This window comes from Equus quagga, chromosome 13, assembly GCF_021613505.1.
Source record: "Equus quagga isolate Etosha38 chromosome 13, UCLA_HA_Equagga_1.0, whole genome shotgun sequence".
Classification (NCBI taxonomy): domain Eukaryota; kingdom Metazoa; phylum Chordata; class Mammalia; order Perissodactyla; family Equidae; genus Equus; species Equus quagga.
In genome coordinates, this window is record NC_060279.1 from 85,208,607 (window position 1) to 85,233,744 (window position 25,138).

At 39.4% G+C, this 25,138-nt stretch overlaps 1 protein-coding gene across 1 annotated transcript in view; it reads left to right on the forward strand.

Moving 5' to 3' along the window:
• The first annotated feature begins 18,965 nt into the window (after positions 1–18,965).
• Positions 18,966–25,138, forward strand: part of LOC124250287 (leukocyte immunoglobulin-like receptor subfamily B member 3) — an 80,002-nt gene continuing 73,829 nt past the window's right edge. Inside the window, exon 1 of the mRNA XM_046682104.1 lies at positions 18,966–19,090. The gene's annotated coding sequence lies outside the window, so the exon portion shown is untranslated. The remainder of the gene's footprint in view (positions 19,091–25,138) is intronic.

A 25,138-nucleotide genomic window follows, 5' to 3' on the forward strand; every position in this document is an offset into this window, starting at 1 on the left:
ACACACACACACCCATACACACACACGCACATATACCAAACTTAAACGCTTTCCTCCGAAATTGAAGAAGAGAATATTCCTCCTGACACATTTTTTCAGGCTACAAAAAAATTGATAGTAAAACCTGACAAGGAAACTACAAAATGGGAAAATCACAGAAATCTCTTACAGGAACTTACCTGTGGATTCCTAAACAAAATACTCCCAAATGAGAGTCAGCGATATGTAAAATGGATTATATATCATGATGACCGTGCTAGTATGTTCTTTTCAGAAATGCGTGGTTGGCTTCACATTCAAAAATCAATCAATGCAATTCAAAAATAAAAGAACAAATAGAAAAAAAGGATCACATCGACAGGTTCAAAGTTTATGAAAAATACATCACCATTTATAATGAAAAAAAAAGCTCCTCAGAAATAAAAGGGAGTTTTCTGTCATTTATCAAAGGAACCTTAAAAATCTACAAAAAAAAGTAATTTTTAAAGGTAAAAATTTGAAATCTTTCTGCCTGTGACGGAGAATGAGACAAGAATGTTCACTATGACTACTTTTATCCAGCAGGGCACTGAAAGAACCAACCAATTACATAAAGAAAAATAACATCATAAGCACTGAGGGGATGGAGTGAAACTGTAATACTCACAGATTACAAAATTCTGTGGATAGAAATCCCCAAATAATACATAGATCTATTCTTCTTGATCCAGTGTCACTGGATACATCATCAATATATAAAAATCACCTGCATGTCAGACTTCCAATTTTGGACCAAGGGGAAGTAGAAGTTTGTCTCCCTAACCCCCCATAAGACACAGTAAATCTCCTGGACCTTGTATAAACAACAAATTTGAGAATTCTCCAAACAGTGGAGAGAAAGCAGCAGATGGGCTAAGACGGTTGGGAGCCCAGGAGTGACACAGTGGGTGTCAAGGGAGCCACGTGGGGGACCGGGACTGTACCTTCCTCCTGGCGATAATGAATCAGTACCCCCGCCACGCTTCAGAAAAGCCTTTTGTAACAGAAGAGTTAAATGAGATCCAGACTCTCACAACATAACACCCAAAACGTCCAGTTCATAACAAGAACCAGGAAAATCTCACCTTGAATGAGAAAAGACCACTGTCAACAGATGCTGACGCCGAGATGACAAAGAGGTTGGAATTATCTGATAAGGACTGTAAAACAGCCATAATAAAAATGCTTTGAAGAGCAATTACACACATGCTTAAAATAAATCTGAAAAAAGAAAAAAAGGAAATTCTTGGAGAGTGATGGCCGCCACCTGGGTGTGTGAGCTGTTATCTTTGAACTACCACTAAATGGATATTCTTTGACCAATGGAGGAAACCCACACAGCACAATAGGACACCTGAGAGACTCACACAGCTACAAATCTGAAGGCGGATGGACGGGATCTCCGGGAAGAAGTGGAGATAGGCGAGGACGCCCCTGCCCTTTCCCCACAGCCCTGTGCATGTGCACAAATGCTTTCCTGCTTGGTGCGGGCGCCATGAGTACCGCAGCATCCCGAGCGTGGGAAGGCATCTCAGAGTGACTGTAGGAAGAAGCAATGGCAGCACTTAGCCCGCTAGTGATTGATTTCCCAGTGGTGGGGGAGCCCACCACGCCACTGTGGCCCCAAGCAGAGGCACAAGCCTGGTCCCTCGGAGAAGCTATGCCCATCAAGCACAGTGGCCAGGCCAGCCACAAAAGAGGCGACGGCAGATCTATGCGCCCAGGCAACTGCATTCCCGGCTGGGTGCTCAGAACAACTGTAGGAAGAGACAGAGGCAGCCTGCTCATGATTGCTTTCCCAGTGGCAGGAGAGCCCACCATGTCATTGTGGTCCCAAGGCCTGGCCCAGGCTTGGACCGTGCGAGGAAGCCCCGCCCACCAAGCACAGCCGCCGCCTGCGCCCAAACGCAATGCTGGGGAGCACAAGCGCCCATAGTACTCCCACAACTTCCCGCAGACGCGTTGAGATCAGAAACACAGCTCCTGCTTCCCCCTAGTGGTAGCATGTGGAATCTGCAACCTAATACAACCACAACGTGCCGGGGCGAAAGATTTGCTGGTTAAACACCGTCAGAACCTACAGCAACAGTTTAGAACAGAAGGACAAAAGCAATTCTCCAGAAACCAACCCTGAAGACACCGAAACTTACAATCTAAATGACAGTGAATTCAAAAGCTATAGTAATCAAAACAGAATGTTTTTGGTACAAAAACAGACACAGATCAATGTAACAGAATTGAAAGCCCAGAAATAAAACCAAACATCTGCGGACAGGTAACCTTGGACAAAGGAGGTAAGAATGTACCATGTAGAGACAGAAGGATCTTCAATAAATGGTGTTGGGAAAACTGGACAGCCACATGCGAAAGAATGAAAGTAGACCATTATCTTAACACCATGCACACAAATTAACTCAAAACGGATTAAAGACATGAATGTAAGTCCTGAAATGATAAAACTCCTAGAAGAAAATATAGATACTACACTCTTTGACATTGATCTCAGCAGCATCTTTTCGAATACCATGCCTCCTCAGGCAAAAGAAATGGACTACATCAGACCAAAGGGCTTCTGCAAGGCAAAGGAAACTAGAAACAAAACTAAAAGACAATCCACCAACTGGGAGAAAATATTTGCAAATCATATATCTGACAAGAGGTTAATCTCCAAACTATATAAAGAACTCATAAAACTAAACAAAAATGAAAACACACAACCTGATCAGAAAATGGCCAGAGGATATAAACAGACACTTTACCAAAGAAGATATACAGATGGCGAATAGGCACACAGAAAGATGTTCAACATCACTGATAATTAGGGAAATGCAAATCAAAACTACAATGACATACGACCTTACACCTCTCAGAATGGCTATAATCACCAAGACAAAAAATAGCAAATCTTGGAGACGATGTGGAGAAAAGAGAACCCTCATACACTGCTGGTGGGAATGCAAACTGGTGTAGCCACTATGGAAAACAGTATGTAGATTTCTTAAAAAATTGAAAATAGTAATCTCATATGACCCAGCTATCCCACTACTGGGTATTTATCCAAAGAACTTGAAATCAACAATTCAAAGAGACTCATGCACCTTTCTGTTCAATGCAGCATTAGTCACGTTAACCAAGACCTGAAAGCAACCCAAGTGCCTCTCAACTGATGAATGGATAAAGAATATGTGGTATACATATACACAATAGAATACTACTCAGCCATAAAAAAGACAAAATCAGGGGCCGGTCTGGTGGTGCAGTGGTTAAGTGCACATGTTCTGCTTCTTGGCAGCCAGGGGTTCTCCGGTTCAGATCCTGGGTGTGGACATGGCACCGCTTGGCAAGCCATGCTGTGGTAGGCGTCCCACATATAAAGTAGAGGAAGATGGGCATGGATGTTAGCTCAGGGCTAGTCTTCCTCAGCAAAAAGAGGAAGATTGGCAGTAGTTAGCTCAGGGCTAATCTTCCTCAAAAAAAAGAGGAAAAAAAAGACAAAATCATTCCATTTGCAGCAATATGGTTGGACCTTGAGGGTATTATGTTAAGTGAAATAGGCTAGACAGAGAAAGATAAACACTGCATGATTTCACTCATATGTGGAAGATAAACAAACACATGGACAAAGAGAACAGATTAGTGGTTACCAGAGGTGAAGGGGATTGGGGGGTGGACAAAAGGGTAAAAGTGAACATATATATGGTGAATGATAAGTAACAGTGTACACCTGAACTTTCATAATGTTATAAACCATTATGACCTCAATAAAATAATAAAGAATAAAAATAAAAACATAAAAAAATCAACCAATGTATTTAACAAAATAGAGAGGGAAATATGTTTAGCTGATCACATGCAGAAGAAAAATATTGGTTATGACCAATAGGTTTTCATTATATTTTAATGGAATTTTTTCTCATTTGAATTGTGAAGAAATTTATAAAGAACTAAAGAAACATCATGCTTATAACGGAAAAGTTGATATATTTGCCATTGCAATTAGGAATGACATAAAGAAATTTTCCATCACTACTCTATTAAGCACTGTGCTGGAGGTCCTAACAAGTGCATTAAGGCTAAAGGTGATGATGATGATGATTGATGATAATAATAATAATAATAATAAGGTATAAGCACTGGGAAGAATGGTATAAAATTTTATTTCAAGTGGCTGAATTGTTTACATAGAAAAAACACAGTAAACAATTACATTAAAAACAGTAACTTTATCAGCATCACTGGATGGAAGATACAAACATACAATCGAAGTCATTTCTATGCACCAGGAAAAATAAGTAGAAAATGAAATAAACAAACCAACCAAAAAAGCACCTTGCTTTGGTTATCTTACCCAGAAAAGTCTTGAGATGGAGATTCATGGAGAAGTAGTTTATTTAAGGAATGATTCTGGAGTGTGGATGAGGGGCTTACAGAGAAGTAGGGAGATGGGAGAAAAAAGAGAAGGAAGCCAAAAGAGGGATGACATAACCAAATTGCAAGGGAGCTGATTTCGGAAAAGTCTCTCAGGTGAACCCTGAAAAAAATTCACACCTGAGGGCCGCCCCCCAGAGTGAAAGGGAGTTAGGTTATTCCTACACCTTTGCCCATCAGCCTGGAGTTGTAAACTGACCCAATGGGACATAAATTCCCAGAGACTTCTGATTCTCCATGTTTGCAGAAACAGTGGATTCTGACAGACTGAGGGTAGCCCTCCGTCAAGGAGACACAGGTGCTGGCTGTGGGGAGTGAATGAACACTAGGAGGTGGTGTTCACAAAATTGAAAAGAGTATCCATTTTTAACATGGGCAGAGCAGTTTCAGCATCTGCTACGTCATCCCTTCTTTGCACCACTTAGAACATTTCCTGCCTCTCATTAAGTTTACTGCATCCATTTTTCAGGATGGTTGCTGTTCAAAATTTCAAGGGAAAAAGACACACAAGGTGAGAGTTACTGGGAAGATACACCCCCCCCCCCCCCCCACACTGCTGCAACTGGTTTCATGGCCCTTGTTACATTTATCATCTCCCCCACTGTGTTAATTATTGTTGCTGTAAAAATTCTCCACAATCTTGTTGGCTTAAAAGAATACACATTTATTCTTATAGTTCTAGAAGCAAAAGTCTGAAATCATTTTCATTAGGCTGAAGTCAAGTTTCCAGCGGGACCACACTCCCTCAGGGGGCTCAGGATAAGAATCTCTTCCCTTGTCTTTTCCAGTTTCTAGACCTGCATTGCTTGCATTCATTGGCTCATGACCACTTCCTGCATCTCCAAAGCCAGCAGAGTAGCATCTTCAAATTTCTCTGTGCTTCCATTGTCTCATCACCCTCTCCTCTTCTGTGTACCCAAATCTCTCTCAACCCCTCTCTAAAAGGACACTTGTGATGACATTTAGAAAATCCTGAATGATCTCCCCTTCTCAAGATCCTTAACTTCATCATTCCTGCAAATCCTCTTTGCAATAAAGTTAATATTCGCGGGTCCCAGGGATTAGAACCCGGTTATCTATGGGGCTACTATCAGCCCACCGCATCCCTCTACCACCCTTTAGAGATTTCTCTCATTGTTAGCAACACATCCACTGGTCTGATTAATATTCATGGTTGGCTAACCCATGCCTTCATTCTTAAGGGGAAATAGCCCCTATTTTGTTGTTTTTGTTTGTTTGTTTGTTTGTTTGTTTGTTTAACCATGATCCTGTTGGGCTGTGTTTGCTTAAATTGAGCATTTATGATTAATTTGGCATTTGAGTACTAAGAGACACTCTCTCTATGATTTCCAAACACCTCTTCCTTGACACATTAGGTAGCAACAATACTACCTGATGAAGATAAGGGCTACTTACCATCTTCTTCTATGGCTGCTTTCTAACCAATATGAAGAGCTGGAAATGATCAGGAGGCATCTATAGATTCGAGTTCATTGTAACCCTTATTGCTTCCCAGGGTTGAAGTGATCTTCATCCTGATAATCAGAATACCTAGACCCAGGACACCTGTAGTTGTGGGATATGAAACACATAATTCCCAAGTATGTCACTGCAGGTGATGGTGAAAAGAATCACTCTTAATTAAACCCTCGGTTTCCAGAACTATAGATGTTACCTATTGTGTACACAATATTATACAATTGCCACTATTGGACATGGAGATATCCAAGGAACCCGCCCTTGAAGGTCAGTGCTCCACCCTCTGCAGAGTGTCACCTCCATGCTGGCATCTTACCTCTACTAGTAAGAGGCCATTGCAAATTCTATCAGGCTGACATCTCTTAGGTTATTCTGTATATAATAAAACTAGTAACTTCCTTGGCAGTATAGGCATTTACCCACCTCATTTGCCATAACGTGCGTACTCCAGTGTGAGACAATGAACTCAGATATAGTAGTTTTGGCTGAGGCCATGCAAGCAAGAAAGACAAATACATACCTGGATCATGTGTCAATCTTGATAAAGACTGATCACTAGCCAACAATGGTATGGGTCTTATGCCATCAACTTTCAACAAGTGGCTAGTTTGTCTCTGTGAGAGGGCTAGCACTATATCAAGGGCTTTGAATCACTCTGATGTTTGGACATTCAACAGCAGCAGAAGTTAAGACATCCTTGATGAGAAGACATTCATGCTGTTAGGCCAGATGCATAGACTATATTTGCTATCATGGCTACTCCATAATGAGCCCATTGTACACCTGTTAGCTGATAGCCAAAGACATAATCTGGCTACATAAACAGAAAAACATAAGAGATCAGTATTTCTCTGTACATCATTTACTATCTCTAAGCCCCATATAAGCCTTGCATCCATTCACTTTCAGCCTGTGTGTGTACTTAAAGCTGAAGTGAGTCTCTTGTAGGTAACATATACTTTTTAAAATTATCTATCTGTGCCTTTTGTTTGGAGAATTAAGTCCAATTACACTTCCAGTAATTATTGATATGTAATGACTTACCAATGCCATCTTATTGATTTTTTCTCACTCTCTTGCTATTTCCATGAAAGTGGAAAACAAAAAGAAGTGGAGGTAGCTGTACTTATATCAGAAAAAAATAGACTTTAAACCAATATGGAAACAAAAGACAAGGCCATTATATAATTACAAAGAGGTAAACTCATCAAGAAGATACAGCTATCATAAATACATATGCATGCAACATCACAGCACCTAAACATCTTTAGCAAATACTAACACATCTGAAGGAAGAAATAGACAATAGTGTAATAATAGCAGAGTGCATCAATACTCCACTTCTAGAAATTGATAGATCATCCAGATAGAAAATCAACACAGAAACACTGGACATGAACCATACTTTAGACCAACTGGACTTAATAGACATATACAGAACACTCCTTTCAACAGCATTTGAATACACAGTCTTCTCAAGCACACACGGAACACTCTCCAGGATAGATCATAAGATAGAACACAAAATGAGTCTTAACAAACTCAGGAAAATTGACATCATACCAAGTATCCTTTCTGACCACAATGGTATGAAACTAGAAATCAACAATGAGAGGAAAGCCAAACAATTTACAAACATGTAGAAACTAAACAACACACTCCTTAACAACCAGTGGGACAAACAAGGAATCTAAAGGAAAATAAAAGAGTATCTTGAAACAAATGAAAATGGACACACAATACACCAAAACCTATGGGGTGCAGCAAAAGTAGTTCCAAGAGGGAAATTTATAGCAATAAATGCATATATTAAGAAAATAGATATATTTCAATTACCAAACCTAACTTTACACCTGAAGGAACTGAAGAAGAAGAACAAACTAAGTCCAAGGTTGGTAGAAGGAAGAAAATAAGAAAGATCAGAATGGAAACAAATGAAGTAGTCACCAGAAAAACAATAGAAAGGTCAACAAAACTAAGAGTTGGTTTTTCAAAAAGATAAATAAAATTTTCAAGCCTTTAGGGAGATCAATTAGGAAAAAAAGAGATAATACTCAAACAAATAAAATCAGAAATGAAAGAGAGGACATTACAACTGATACTACAGAAATATATAGGATCATAATATATTACTATAAACAATTACGTACCAACAAGTTGGATGACCTATAAGAAATGGATAAATTGCTAGAAAAATACAATCTACCAAGATTAAATAAAAAAATAAATAGAAAATCTGAACAAACCAACAAAAGGAGGGACCTTGAATCAGTTATCCAAAATCTCCCAACAGAAAATCTCAGGACCAGATGGCTTCACTGCTGAATTCTACCAAACATTTAAAGGGGGAATTAATGTCAATCCTTCTCAAATTCTTTCAAAATATTGAAGAAGAGGAAGCACATACAAACATAATTATCATAACACCAAAGCCTCATAAGGACAATACAGGAAAAGAAAATTAGGGACCACTATCCCTGGTGAATGTAGATGCAAAAATTAACAACAAAACCTTAGCAAACAAGATTCAAGAACACATTAAAAGGATTATGCACCATAATCTAGTGAGTTTGGGACACAAGTATTGTTCAATATAGGCAAATTAATAAATGTGATACACCATATTGATAAAATGAAAGATATAGATCATATGATTGTCTCAATAGATACCAAGAAAGTATTTGACAAAATACAACATTCTTTCATGATGAAAACTCTCATGAAATTGGGTATAGAATAAACATAGCTCAATAAAATAAAGGCCATGTAGTATAAGCCCATAGCTAACATCACCCTCAACAGTGAAAAGCTGAAAGTTTTTCCTCTAAGATCAGAAACAAGCAAGGATGACCAGTCCTATTCAGTACAGTACTGGAAGTCTTGGGCAGAGTGATCAAACAAGAGAAAGAACCAAATGAATTTAAATCAGAAAGGAAGTAAAATGGTCTCTGTTTGCAGATGGTATGGTCTTATATAGAGAAAATGAAAAAGACTCCAAAAAATTGCTAGAACTAATGAGTGAATTTAGTAAATTTACAGGATACAAAATCACCACATGGAAATCAGTTGAATTTCTATACACTAAACATGACAAATCTGAAAAAAGAATAAAGAAATAATCCCCTTTACAATTGCATCAAAAATAAAATAAAATTGTTAGGAATAAATTTAAACAAGGATATATAAGAATTTGATGGGAGGTGGTGTCAACATTCCAGTGTAGGCAGACTCTTAACTCACCTCCTCCCAAAGACACAACAAATTTACAACCACTCTTGGAACAATTACCCCTGAGAAAGAACAGAAAAACTGGATAAAAGGAACACCCACAACAAGGGACAGTGCTAACTGAGACGAAAGAGGTAGAAATTCATTTCTGGAGGGAAAAAAGCCACCTTCACAAACTGTGGCATTTCATGACTGGCTGGGAGCAATCTTAAGGTAAGCAGCTTTCCCTGGAGGAGTGGGGAATCTGAGAAGGGGAGCATTATCACTATAAGAAGTTTTTGGACTCAGCACAACCAAGACGAATGTTATAATATCTGGCTTTACTGGTTACTAACAACAATGGGGAGTACCCCAAAAAGCTATGAGACACAAGGGTAAAAAAGCCTGCTCTTAAAGGGCCCACAAACAAACACCCATTTCAGAAAGCAGTCTAAAATAACTAGAAAGAAAGAAGCACAGTTCTTTGGTGAAAAGGGACTCAGTTGACAGGCTCTGGGTGCATCTTGGTGAGAGGTGAGACCTCCCCAGGCTGGGACCACCTCCTGAGATACTGAGACATTTTTGGAAGCCATTTTTGTGACCTAGTATAGGAGTACTGACAGACACTGGCAGATGCTATTGGAGTTCTTCCCCTGGCCTGTAGCCTGGGGTCTGCTCCACCCAGTAGATCCCTGACTTAATCCAATCAGTCAGGGCAGGCAGCTGGCCCTAGGGACTGGCCCCACCCAAAAGCAAGCCCTCTGACAACTTGTGGGCCCACATACATGGCGTGCCTGGAAACTCTGCAACCCAGCAAGTGGGTCTGCCTCTCTGGGGCAGGGCATATATGAGGAGCAGGTGGAGGCTTTGGGGAATTGGTGGAGTGTGTGGGGCCTCTGCAGTGGGGTGATGGGGCCTGCTTCAGTAGATTGGGGCGTGCACATGAGGCAGGACTGTTTTGATGATGTATATGGCCCTGTGGGTGGTGAAGCTTGTCAGCTGCAGCGGAAATGTACTTCTCAAACAGCCACATAGGAGATCGGCCTCACCTTCCAATGCTTGAAAAAGTTAAGTGCTCCTGTGCCTGGGGCCAACCCCACTCAGCTTCAATCCTGAGAGAGCTGACAAGTGCCTTGCAGGCCAGAGGCCTACAGAAATTATAAGCTCCTGAGTCAAGCAACCAGCCAAGCTGGGTGCCTACTCACTTAAAAGAAAAACTGCAACAGTAATCTGCTACTAGACCTTGCAACAAACTGTGCTAGGGTTCCCTATGCCAAATAAAGTGACTGAAGGGTCCATAGCAGCCACCACACAGATGAGAATTACAACCAGCTGGCCAGGGGGACAGCATAGCCTACCCAGGCACCTGCAACAAGAGCAACTCTGCCACAACAGAACACACATAGCCCACATGGGGGAAACTCCTGGAACATTTGGAACTGATGATGATGAGGAAGCACACTGGTGGGCTTCATTAGGCATCTCTTATGTAAGCCTACCTCTCCAAGATTGGGGGATGTAGCTGACCCACCCAATACATACATATAAGCACAGAGAAAGAGGTAAAATGAGGATACAAAGGAAAATTTTCCAAGTAAGGGAAGAGCACAAAACCTCAGAAAAAGAACTAAATGAAAAAGAAATAAACAATCTACCTGAAGAGAGTTCAAACAAATAGTCATAAGTATGCTCCCTGACATTGGGAGAAGATTGGATGAACTCAGTGAGAACTTCAACAAAGAATTGAAAAATATAAAAAAGAACCAATAAGAAATGAAGAATACAATATTGGAAATAAAAAATTCACTAGAGGGACTCAATAGCAGAGTATATGATACAAAAGAATATACCAGCAAGCTGGATGAAAGACTAGAGGAAATCACCCAAGCTGAAGAAACCAAATAAAAAAAAGAATTAAAAAGAATGAGGACAGTCTAAGGGACCTCTTGGACAACATCAAGCAAACTACCACCTATATTATAGGTGTCCCAGAAGGAGAAGAAAGAGACAAAGGGGCAGAGAATCTATTTGAAGAAATAGTAGGTGACATTTTTCCTAACAGAGGGAAGGAAACAGACATCCAAGTACAGAAGCTATGGAGATATCAAACAAGGTAAACTCAAAGATGCCCACAGCAGGATACATTATAATTAAAATGTCAAGAATTAAAGTTAAAGAGAGAATCCTAAAATCCACAAGAGAAAGGTAACAAGTTACACACCAAAAAAACCCATAAGGCTATCAGCTGACTTCTCAGCTGAAACCTTACAAGCTAGAAGGGAGTGGCATGATATATTTAAAGTGCTGAAAGGAAAAAAACCTACAGCCCAAAATACTCTACCCAGAAACGTTGTCACACAGAATGGAAGGAGAGATAAAGAGTTTCCAAGACAAGCAAAATTAAAGGAGTTTATCACCAAGAAACCAGCCTCACAAGAAATGCTAAAGGGATGTATTTAAGTGAGAAAGAGAAGACCACAAACAGGAATAAGAAAATTACTTTTAAAAAATTAATAAAATCAATGGTAAAGGCAAATATACAGTAAGGGCAGCCGATCAACCACCTATGAAGATAACGTGAAGGTCAAAAGACAAAAGTACTAAAATTATCTATTTCCATGATAAGAGAGTGACAGATACACATGTACAAAATAAGAGGTTAGACCTGATATGAAAAACATAAAAGGCGAGTGGAAGGGAGCAAAAGAGTAGCAGTTTTAGTGAGAGCTCAAACTAAACAGATAATCAACTTAATATGGATTGCTATATAGGTAGGTTATTATATATGAACCTCGTAGTAATCACAAACCAGAAACCTATAATTAATACATAAAAATTAAGAGAAGGGAAGCCAAAAACAATACTAAAGAAATCCATCAAACCACAAGGGAAGAGAGCAAGAAAAGAAGAAATCAATAGAGAAGAACTACTAAAACATCCTAATAAAATGTAACAAAATGGCAACAAGTGCATACTTACCAATAGCTACTTTAAATGTCAAGGGACTAAATGCTCTAATCGAAAGGCACAGGGTGGCCAATTGGATAAAAAACAAGACCCAAATATATGCTGCATACAAAATACACGCTTTAGACCTAAAGACACTCACAATCTGAAAGTGAAGGGATGGAAAAAGATACTCTATGCGAATGGCAAAGAAAAGAAAGCTGGGATAGCAATACTTATATCAGACATAATAGACTTTAACAAGAGGCAAAGAAGGTCACTACATAATGATAAAGGGAATAATCCAACAAGAGCATATGACATTTGTAAATATCTATACACTCAACATAGGAGCAACTAAACATATGAAGTAATTATTGACAGATATAAAAGGAGAAATATACAGTAATACAGCAATAGTAGGGGACTTTAACACTCCACTTACACCAATGGATAGATCATCCAAGCAGAAGATCAATAAGGAAACATTGGCCTTAAATGACACATTAGACCAGATTCACTTAGTTGATACATACAGAACATTTCATCCAAAAACCACAGAATATACATTCTTTTCAAATGCACAAAGGAAATTCTCCAGGATAGATGACATATTATGCCACAAAACAAGTCTACATAAATTTAAGAAGACTGAAATAATAGCAAGCATCTTTTTTGACCACAAAGATATGAAACTAGAAATCAACTACAGGAAGAAAAGCAGAAAAGCCACAAATATGTGGAGATTAAACAAAATGCTAATGAACGATTATTGATTCAATGAAGAAATCAAAGGAGAAATTAAAAAAATACCTGGAGACAAATGAAAATGAAAGTGACATGCCAAATTTTATGGTACACAGCAAAAGCAGTTCTAAGAGGGAAGTTTATAGCAATACAGGCTTCCCTTAACAAACAAGAAAAATCACAAACAAAAAACGTAGCACTGCACCTAAGGGAATTAGAAAAACAACAAACACAGCCAAAAATCAGTAGAAGGAAGGAAATAATGAAAATCAGAGCAGAAACAAATGAAATAGAGACTAAAAACACAATAGAAAAAATTCAATGAAACTAAGAGCTAGTTCTTTGAAAAGATAAACAAAATTGACAAACCTTTAGCTAGACTAACCAAGAAAAAAAGATAGGCTGAAATAAATAAAATCAGAAATGAAAGAGGAGACATTACAATGGAGTCCTCAGAAATACAATAGAATATAAGAGAATACTATGAAAAGCTATATGCCAACAAATTGGAAAACCTAGAAGAAATGGATAGATTTCTAGAATCATACAATCTTCCAAAATTAAATCAAGAAGAAATACAGAAATTTAGTAGACCAATCGCCAGTAAGGAGATCAAAAGGCAATCCAAAACCTCCCCAAAAATAAAAGTCCAGAATCAGATGGCTTCCCCGGCAAATTCTGCCAAACATTCAAAGAAGAATTAATATCTATCCTTCTCAAACTCTTCAAAAAAATTAAAGAGGAGTGGAAGCTTCCTAACTCATTCTACAAAACCAACATTACCCTGATACTAAAACCAGAAAAGGACAACATAAAAAAAGAAAATTATAGGCCAATATCACTGATGAACATAGATGCAAAAATCCTCCACAAAATACTAGCAAATTGAATACAACAATACATTAAAAAGATCATATACCATAATCAAGTGGGTTTTATTCCAGGGATGCAGGGATGGTTCAACATCCACAAATCAATCAACGTGATACACCACATTAACAAAATAGAATAAAAATCACATGTTCATCTCAATAGATGCAGAGAAAGCATTTGGCAAGATACAGCATCCATTCCATTTATAGTTAAAAAAACTATGAATAAAATGGGTACAGAAGGAAAGCACGTCAACATAATAAAGGCTGTATATGAAAAACCCACAGCTAATATCATTCTCAATGGAGAAAAACTGAAAGCTATCCATCTAAGAACAGGAACCAGCAAGGATGCCCACTTTCACCACTCTTATTTAACATAGCATTGGAAGTCCTAGCAACAGCAATCAGGCAAGAAAAAGAAATAAATGGGATCCAAACTGGAGAGGAAGAAGTGAAGCTGTCACTATTTGCAGATGACATGATTTTATATATAGAAAAGGCTACAGAATCCACCAAAAATTTTTCAGAAATAATAAATGAATACAGTCAAGTTTCAGGATACAAAATCAACATAGAAAAATCAGTTGTGTTTCTATACACTAACAATGAAGTAGCAGAAAGAGAAACTAACAATACAATACCATTTACAATTGCAACAAAAAGAATAAAATATCAAGGAATAAACTTAATCAAAGAGGTGAAAGATCTGTACACTGTAAACTATAAAACATTGTTGAAAGAAATTGAAGAAGACACAAAGAATTGGGAAGATATTCCATGATCTTGGATTGGAAGAATTAGTATAGTTAAAATGTCCATACTTCCTTAATCAATCTACAGATTCAATGCAATCCCTATAAAAATTCCAACAACACTTTTCACAGAAATAGAACAAAGAATCCTAAAATTTATGTGGTACAAGAAAAGACCCAAATAGCCAAAGGAATCACGAGAAAAAAGAACAACACTGGAGGTATCATGCTTCTTGCTTTCAAAATATACTACAAAGTTATAATAACCCAAACAGCATGGTACTGGCACAAAAACAGACACACAGATCAGTGTAACAGAATCAAGGGCCCAGACATAAACCCACACATTTATGGACAGCTAATATTCAAAAACGGAGCCAAGAATATACAATGGAGAAAGGAAAGTCTCGTCAATAAATTGTGTTGGGAAAATTGGGCAGTCACATGCAAATGAATGAAAGTAGACCATTGTATTACACCATGCACAAAAATCAACTCAAAATGGATTAAAGACTTGAATGTAAGACTTGAAACTATGAAACTTCTAGAAGAAAAGATAGGCAGTATGCTCTTTGACATTGGTCTTAGCAGCATATTTTCAAGTGCCATGTCTGACTGGGCAAGAGAAACAAAAGAAAAAATAAACAAATGGGACTACATCAAACTGAAAAGCTTCTGCACAGCAAAGGAAATCATCCAGAAAGTGGAAAGACAACCTAACAATTGGGAGAAGAGATTTGCAAACCATATATCTGATGAGGGTTTAATATCCAAAATATACAAAGAATTCATACATCTCAACAACAAAAAAACCTAAAAATCCAATTAAAAAGTGGGCAAAAGATCTTAACAGCAATTTCTGCAAAGAAGATATACTGATGGCCAACAGGTACATGAGAAGATGTTCAACATCAGTAACCATCAGGGAAATTTGAATCAAAACTACAGTGAGGTAACACCTTACTCCCATCAGAATGGCTATAATTAACAAGACAGGAAACAACAGTGTTGGAGAGGATGTGGAGAGAAGGAAATTCTCATACACAGCTGGTGGGAGTGCAAACTGGTACAGCCACTATGGAAAAGAGTATGCCAACTCTCAAAAAATTAAGAATAGAACTACCATATGATCAGCTCTTCCACTGCTGAGTATTTATCCAAAGCACATGAAAACACAAATGAATAAAGATAGATACTTCCCTATGTTCATTGCAGCATTGTTCACAATAGCTAAGACTTGGAAGCATTCTAGGTGCCCAGCAAGGGATAAAGGGATAAAGAAGATGTGGTATATATACACAATGGAATACTACTCTGCCATAAATAAGCGATGAATTCCAGCCATTTGTGAAAACATGGATGGACCTTGAAGGTATTATGCTAAGGGAAATAAGTCAGAGGGAAAAAGTCAAATACTATATGATCCCACTCATAAGTAGGAGATAAAAACAACAAACAATCACATAGAGACAGAGATTGGATTGGTGGTTACTAGACAGGAAAGGGGGAGGGAAGAAGTTTAAATGGGTGATTAGGCACATGCATGCTGTGATGGATTATAATTAGTCTTTTGGTGGTGAACATGATGTAATTTACACAGAAATTGAAATATAATGATGGACACCTGAAATTTACATAATGTTATAAAACAATGTTACCATAATAGAAAATAAATTAATTTAAAAAATTAAAAGTAGAGCTACCATATGATCCAGAAATCCCACTTCTGGGTGTATTTCCTATTCAATAAAATTATGATCTCATAGAGATATCTACACTCCTAAGTTCATTGCAGCATTATTCACAATAACCAAGATGTGAAACAACCCACATGTCCATCAACCAATGAATGGAATACTATTCATCTTTTAAAAAGAGGGAAAGTTTGCCATTTGTGAAAACAAGGATGAACCTGGAGAGCGTTATGCTAAGTGCAATAAGCAAGACAAAGACAAATAAAACATAATTTGATTTACATGTGGAGTCTAAAATAGTCAAAACCACAGAAACAAAGTAGAATGGTGGTTGCCACGGGCAGGGGAAATGGGGAGACAGAGAGATGCAAAGTTTCAGTTATGCAGATGAATGAGTTCTGGAGATCTAAAGTGCAGTCATGTGGCTACAGGTAGCAAGACTCTATTGTGTCTTTGAAATTTGCTTAAAGGGTGGATCTTAGGTGTCATCACCACACAGACACGAAATGGTAACTCTGTCAGTTGATGGATGTGGCAATTAGCTTGATTATGCTGATTATTTCACAATGTATACGTATATCAAAACATCACATTGTGAACTTTAAAAATAAATGACTTTTTATTTGTCAATTTTACCTTAATAAGCCTGAAAAAATTTGTTTCGTGTAATTACACGAAGGATTTGGGAAGTGAAATAAGTCAGACAGAGAAAGACAAACACAACACGACTTCAGTTATATGTGGAAGAAAAACAAACACATCCACAAAGAGAACAGATCAGTGGTTACCAGAGGGGAAGAGTGAAGAGGGCAAAGGGCCACATATGCATGGTGATGGATAAAACTGGACTGTTGGTGGTGAATATGATGCTGTCTATATAGAAACTGACATATAATAGTGTACTTCTGAAATTTACACAGTGTTATAAGCTGATATGTCTTCAATAAAATAATTTTTAAAAAGTTCTGCCTGGGAAGGAAGTGGCTCCGAGGAGGCGGAAATGACTCAGAGGTTTTGAAGGAGGGCGATGAAGAAACAGGTGGTGCCAACTTATAGAAACAAGGAAGTCAGTGAAGGAATGTGTTTGAGGGGAAGAAACTCCACAATCCCAGCTCAGGGGGCAGGGCCATGCTTTCTTCTGAGAAATGGTGATCAGCCTTCTAAGCATCTCCCCAAGCCTCCCTTTCCCCCAGGGTCGTCCTCCCTGTGAGGGCCCCATTGGCTCCTCCAGGCACCAAGGTAGAGAGAGGAACAGCACTCGGTTTGTCAATCTCTTGCACTTCACATCCACTCTTCAAATCCACACCACCACGCCCCCTGAGTCCTTCCTAACAACCCCTGATCTATCACAACACTCAAGACGTCTCATCTATATCATCTCATCAGCCTCCTCCCTGGTCCTCTAGTCCAGGCCTCCACTCCACTTCATTCTTCTCGCTGCCTCCAAAGGACTCTTCTAATAACTCTCTCTTGTCTGATCCTGCCCTGCTCAAAATGCTTACTGTTTCCATCTTCAAAAAACATACAGTTGCACCATCTGATGTTCAAGGCTGTCAATGATCAGGGCTGAGCTAAACTCACCAGCCCCAGCAAACACAACTCTCCTCCTCAACCAAACTCATCACAGGTAACCACACACATGCACAAACACACGCATGAACTGAGCTACTTAACAATTCTGTGCCTTCCTCCAGCTGTTCCCTCAGTTGGTCTGCACCTAGCCCACTCCTTTCCAAATTGCTAGTCCAAGTAGCTGTCTGGTATCTTTCTAGTCAACTGTAAATGTATTTTGTCTTATAAGTTTGTGTAAGAAATATACATGAAAAACATATAAATGACTTACAATACTGATCAACACACCATCCATGGGCTAGAGTAATGTTGGAGTTTTATTTTTAATATAGTTAATTATCAATAAGTTCTTTCTGCCTTATGTTTTCTACATGGTGATAGTCTTTATAAAATAGAAATCTGTTCATACTGTCTTGTTGCTTAAAATCTTCCCATTGCCTCAAAGATAAAATTAAAAATGCTTTCAAGCTTCTCAAGATCCTGTGTGGAAAGGTCCCGCGTTCTCCTGATTGGCCTCAACTCTGAAAACAACTCAGATCTTTCTGGGCAAGGATGCCCGCCCCACCACCTCTAGGATAACCCCTGCTCCTACTTTGGGTCACTGCTTCTCCCAGAAGGACCCCTCACAACCAGGACCCAGGTAGCAGGACATCTACTTGTTATTGAATCTCATTGTACCCTGTTTTCTTTTTTCTTCCAGCTTGTATTAAAACAAGACTACAGCTGAATTATTTGCCACCTAAATATTTGTAATCTCTGTCTTCATTCACCTTAGCCCCAGGAGTCATGGGGAAAGACTCTGTCAGCTTCACCAATGACTCTCCAGTGCCTGGCACCATGAATGGACAGGGTAACTGCTCAGTAAATATTGACTGACTTCCTAGCTGATGAAAGGAAGGAATAAAATTTGCCTTTACAGAAGCTCAGCAAAGGAAGTGATTTGCCCCAAGTCATGAAGCCCCTATAAGAGGCAGACCCAGAATTGCAACAGAGGTTGTGCTGGCTCTTCTGCCATCTCCAAGCCTCATGTTCTGAAACAGGTGTCACTTTAAGGATTTGTGTTGGCACGAGGTGGAGGCAGAGTGTGTGGGGTATGAAGAGACTCAAATCTGATCTGAAAGATCCCCAGTACCTACTGTCTCCTCAGCCCCACACTTCAGGAAGAGCAGAGTGAGGCCCTGGGAGGGGCTGTTCTCCTTCTTATGAGGAACTACTGATGAGGAACTCGTGATGTGTTGCATGGAGCCCGGACCTTGTCACACCCCATGTGTCTGTCCTGCCAGGCTCTGTGGACTTTATACATCCTCTGCACGGCTGGAGACCATGGGAAGCAGTGCCGGGACACCTTCCCTCATTGCCTTTCAGTGACTTGGTGAGTTTTAAGGAAAAGAGGATTGGTGCGGTCACCTCTCCTTTGATGTCCTGGTTATTGAGACCTCAGGACTCAGTAGGCTCAGTGGAGGGGGACTTCTCGGGGGAAGGAGAGTGTGCTCAGCCCCAGATCTAACCCCAGCTCTCAGGGGCCCAGACTATGCCTGGATCTTCTATAGGTGGGAGAGTCACACTCTCACAGGGAACTCTCTTCCATGGATGCCTCAGGGACCCTTGGCACCAGGTACAGGCAGGTGAGTTGTCCCCCACACCTCCTGCTTCATCCTACTGAACCCCCCTGGGCAACTGTGGGAGCACAGAGGGTTTGGACTGATAATGAGTAGTCAGAGAGGGACCTTGAGTGACAGCTGTGGAGGCTGAGGAGAGAAGGGCTCCCCTGAAACTTCAGGTCTGATTCCTTTCCAAGAGCCCCCCCCCCCAAAACATCCATATGGACTGTCCCAGGTCCCATGGTCACCATGGAGAGCCCTGTGACGATCTAGTGTCCGAGGTCTCTGCAGGTTGAAATTTACCATCTGTATAGAGAGATGGTCTCTAAACCTTTGGATACAGAGGCCCCACAGGACTCCAGCAAAAAAAAAAAAAACCTGTTTCTCTACAAATCTATGAGATCCAATTCCCTGCTATAGGCTCCTCTTCACAGGCAGAAGGGAATGACGTGTGGCCTCAGGGGACCTCAGCACTCACAGTCTACACCTGCTGTATGTTGGCTGACAGTCTCCCTCTCTTCAACACAGCTCCTTCCTTCTCCCTCAGGAATGTAGCTTGCACCCTCCCTTTCAGCCCACCCAGGCTCTGTGATGGAGTCAGGAGGGGATCTATGTGGTCAGTATGAGAGGAAATGCATGAAGGGAAAGACCCTCAGCTGAGGTGGGGGAAAAGAGCTGACTCTGCCCATGGTGCTGATTTCTGGGGTCGGTTAAGAGTGATCAAGGCAATTTTGGAAGAGGAAGGTAAAGATAGCCTCTCATTTTCAGGTCGAGGAAGCTGGGGGATTCAGTAGAACTTATAACCTGAAGTTGAGTTCTCTCAGCCATCCTTGGATGAGATATCAACAAAATTCTATCCATATCTGAAACTTTATTCTCTCCTCTCTCAAAAGCAAAATCCTATCCTGCATTTCAAAAGGCTCAATTAGTTCTGAAGTTCTCTGCCAGTGAATTTCTGTGGAAGAAGGTCCATAAATTCTTCTCTGGGGATTTCTGTCCATGCTGAGCATGTTCTGTCCCCACCAGGAAGCACTGTCATTGCATGAGAGGAAAGGAGAAAGGCAGGATTTCTGCCCAATTCCCATGAGCAGCAGGTTGTCACCCAGATCTGGTCATTCTCTGAAACTTATTCCACAAGAACTTATGTTTAGTATTCCCCTCCTCCATCTCCATGTTTCCTGGTATTCCTTGGTATTGAAATTTTCAAATTTCCAGTGCCTATCTTACATCTATAGATATCTGTATTTTGTCCATGTGCCCTTCTAAATATTTTATTTTATCATTTACCTTTTTTGCTTGTTTCTCATCAATCTTCTTACATAGAATACAAACTGAAAGAATAATTAGCTTATGTTAATTAGGATTATTTTTCATCTGAGAAAAACAGCCTATTTTGTAGATAGCTCATCATTTATTTTCTAAAAGAATACTTTGATAGAGAGAAGAAAGGAAAATGATGTGAAATATGTAATCCTGAGCCAGAGACAAAAAGAACTGGCTGAGACGGAGGAACTGAAAGGTAGACCCAGCCCTTCACTCCTTCATATTACTAATTCTCAGGACAAAATAAAGCCCCAAATGGACATCTCTGCCTCCTAAGTAGATTGAAGATGAGACTCTGGAGATGCTCATCTCAAGGGATTGAGATTGGCTTTAGCTAGTTTTTGAGACTCACTGGAGATGAGAAAAGAGATTACCTATGCATGCCTAAGTATCCTCATTCACACTCTCTGGTTTTGGCTCTCAGGAGTAGCTGATAAGCTCAAACCCTCACAAAACAAGTCAGACTCCAGGAAGGATGAGTAAGGAGAAATTCTCAGTTATGGAGCTGGGTCCAGAGAACCAAATCCTGTCAACAGAAGGCAGGTGCCCTGGATGGACATGCAGGGATCCTGGGGTGATTTCAGTCTGCCCTGACCACTGTGATCTCTTGGTCCTCAATTTCTAGAATCAAACAACCAAGATTACACAATGGAGAATCTCATCTAGATGGGCATGTTTGCCTTGATCATGGTGGCTATCAGGGTGCTTCTGTTTCAACTCAGCCCAGTCAGAGAATGACCCAAAGTTACAGCCAGGAGATAAACACAAGAGGGAACACACCCACTATTTAGGGAGATAGAAGCTTGGAAATAAATCTGATGATACCAAGAGGTTCTGGAAGAAAATCAGAGGCATAAATAGGGAGAGCAGTCTGCTGAGAATATTGAGAATGTAAACATAGTTCAGGTGTAGGAAATACATGGGTTGTTCCTGTCGAGGCTTTTCTCTAGTTAAATTGTGGTAATTTCTCTCTGTACCACTATTGATTTTTCTTGACTGGACCCCTTCTTTTCTCACCCCTATAACACGTGGCTGCATCCACATGATAGGTTTGGGTCCACATCTATGTTCATCTTCATGCTCTGCTCCAATTTCCTGTAATATATTTTTCTCTATTTTTATTTACCACATAATTTGATGTGTGTACCTCTTCAAATCAGAATACAGAATCTGTTTTAAATAACTGAATAAATGGATGACAATTGGGTCCAGATTAGAACAGATAAATCCAAAATAACTCCCTAAAACCCTTTTTGGATCCATTAAGTCTTTCTTTCCTTGTCGGATGATACCTGTCATAGTTTCTCCTGAAATACCAAACCAACAGTTTGAATGAGCACACTGCTGAGTGAAGTGAAAGTCAGGTGGTATACTATAACTCAGCGCTCTGAAAAAAACATTATTAAAAATGGTCTTTACATCCTATAAAGATACGTCTGAACGTTTTGTTCAAGATGGAATCCACAGGGTCTTGTGGAACACTGGCGATATTCTTGACTTTCATTTGTATACTAATCAGTCTATTTGTTATTACTGATAAGTAATACATTTCTATTTATAACTTATGTGTATATTCTGTACAATTTTGTGAGGTGAGATTAAATTAAGGTGGAGAAAGCTGTAGCCTTCACTAGACACTGAACATCAACCAAAGTTTCTCTTTATCTGTTATATCAAATATTTCATATATTGGCACTGAGGTTCTCTCAAAGCATGATCACCATCAACCTGTTCAGGTTCACCAAAGTCTAGTCAGACAGTGAGCCACTTCCCAGGTGAGAAACTGGGTCTCTGAAGACATTGCCCAATATCACAAGATGTAAAACTATGAATGAAAATGAGTTCATGTGAGTTTCTGAACCCACCATGTCCCATGAATCTGAATTGAGATGAAGGTTATCAGTATGGACTTGGGTGTTATTTCAGAGATGAGGTTCAGCCATCTTCAATTCTTGTTGTCAAAATCATTGTTCTTTGGGAGCCTGATGGTAAGAACTCTTATTCTGCTATCCTAGAGTAAGTCCATAATCTTTTAATGTTTGGAAATAAAAGAATATTTTGAGGTATCGCCACCATTTTATTTAAGCGTTGTTGCTTCTTTATGAATTAAGATATCCTGTATTCTCCTACTTTCCCTTTGAATTTCCAGACCACGTTTGGTTTGATTAAGATTTACTTCTTTTGTACAATTACATTAACCAGTTGGGATGTTATAAATTGCACTTTTAATTTTAGGTAGTTAACTCCATTGTTTATATTGGTATTTAGATATGGTTTTGAACTATTTTTGATGCATCCTCTGCTTTAGATAGGAAAAGAACGTTTCACCTTAGCTGAACTCTCAGTACTTACTTTCTTTCAAAAGTATTCTCTCTCTCTCTAACACACACAAACTAACACACACACACACACAATATTTTGACTCAGCTTTCTTAAATTTAAATATGTGTGTATATGTGTATGCATATATAAGCAAATTTTTCCAAAGTTTATTTGTTTTGCCTTTATTTTCCTCACTTTTTAATCTCAATTTCTCTGATTTTCTTATTGTTCTTTGGCTTAAATACATATTTTAGTGTTACTTTTGGTGAGCATGTAAACAGTAAAATGTCTAAGACCTTGTACATCTGTAAACACCTTATTTTTGCTCTTTATTTTTATTAAGATACTTGAAAGCATTTTCTTATTTCAAATAAAAAATACAATCCAACTTTAAGGAGGGGAGAATACATCTGATGGTTAAGGATCTACTACCAACACCCTTCTCATCTCTCCTGATGATGAAGCCTGACGTGGAGGTTTCAACATGTGAGACATGAGTCCAAACATGTCAGATGCGCCCCAGGTCTCCTCAAACTAGGGGATTTCTCCTCTGCTGACCCTTTCACCTTTGCCCCTTAGTAGTAATTTGAGTGAGTATAGAATTCTTCACTCACAATTAATTCTTTGATTGTACTTTTCCATATCTTTTGGCATTTTTGTGTGTGTGTTTCAAGCTCAGCTCCCATCGATTTCCTTCACTTTGCCTTTAAAAATCAAGACTCAGATTTCGTTGATATATTCATGCACCTGACCACTTATGTGTTACTTCTACATGTCTCCAGAATACCCGCTATTTGCCTCTAGGCCTGCTGCAGACATCATTCTCACTGCTTTCCTTCTGAAATTCACAACATACATTATTTTTCCCTTTCTATTCCCCATGAATCTTACTTTTCTCATTCCAGTATATGTTGCATCCTACAAAATTCCCTCAATATTGTATTCCAGTTTCGTAATTGGATCTTTGGCTATGTCATCTCATTGAGGAAAAGTATATTTTGAGTATATTAAATGAAAGTGTTATTTTTGCCTCTAAGATATTTGTCTAATTCATTTCTAAAATTCCATACACTTCTGCAATATAACTCCTTTTGTTTTTCCAAGAATTTACTTTCCTCTTTTATTTTTTCAGATATTTAGACATGCTCATATTAAAATGAGTTTCATTTATTCCTAGTGTTCTATTTCCTTGGATATGAAAATTCCAGTCATGACTTGGTACATTGTCTTTCACAGCACTGTTTATCATTATTAGGACTTCTCTTTGATGTCTATTTATGTTGAATGCTAACCTCCTACACACCTGATTTTCCCTAGTTTATCCCAGGGCTGTCCTGAGCTTCAGGGCTGAAAGGAGTGGATTGTTGCAACTGAACTGCCCTGTGGTAACCCCTCTCCCAAACTTAGCATCTGACTGGGCATGTGCTCAGAAGGGTTGGTTCCACTATGAACCTCATACTCACACATAGACAAACATCTATGGGGGACTATACTGAAATGAATGTGTTCCACAAACACATGGGACATGACTCAGTGCTGACCTCTGGGCTGGGTCAGTGGGCAGAGATAATCTAGTGCCCACCCACATATATGAGGGAGGGGAAATACAGCTTCCAACTTTAACCTTGAGCCCTGCTCCCTTCCCTGTCTGTGAGGACCTGGGATCCCTCTCCTTTCCATGTAGATGTGAAAACCTCCACTCTAATGACCCCTTGATGGTTCCAGGCACTGTGGCTACTCAGCTTTGATTTTTTTTTTCTTGCCATTCTCTCTCTATTTCAGGACTTTCATTTCTCTTTTTCTGCAATTGACTATGGCTGCAAACCAGAAATATTACAAACAACATTTCTCAGTGTTAGGAGCAGATGGGGGTTCTTGAGTGGGCAAATCCATCATCCACCATGACTGTGGAGTCTGACACCTTGATACTCTCATGTTTCAAACCCCACACATCTTAATCAGGACTGGAAGTTAAAATGATTTATCCCTCCTATGAACCCAGCACCACTGACCCCAAAACACCTCTGAGGAGTGGGACTCATGACAACATGTTGCAGATGGGGAAACTGAGGATCAGAGATTGGACATTAACACTCAAGGTCACATGGGTAGTATATGAAGATGAAATATTTAAATGGTAATCAGCCTTGTCCCCCAAAACCAGAGCACTAACC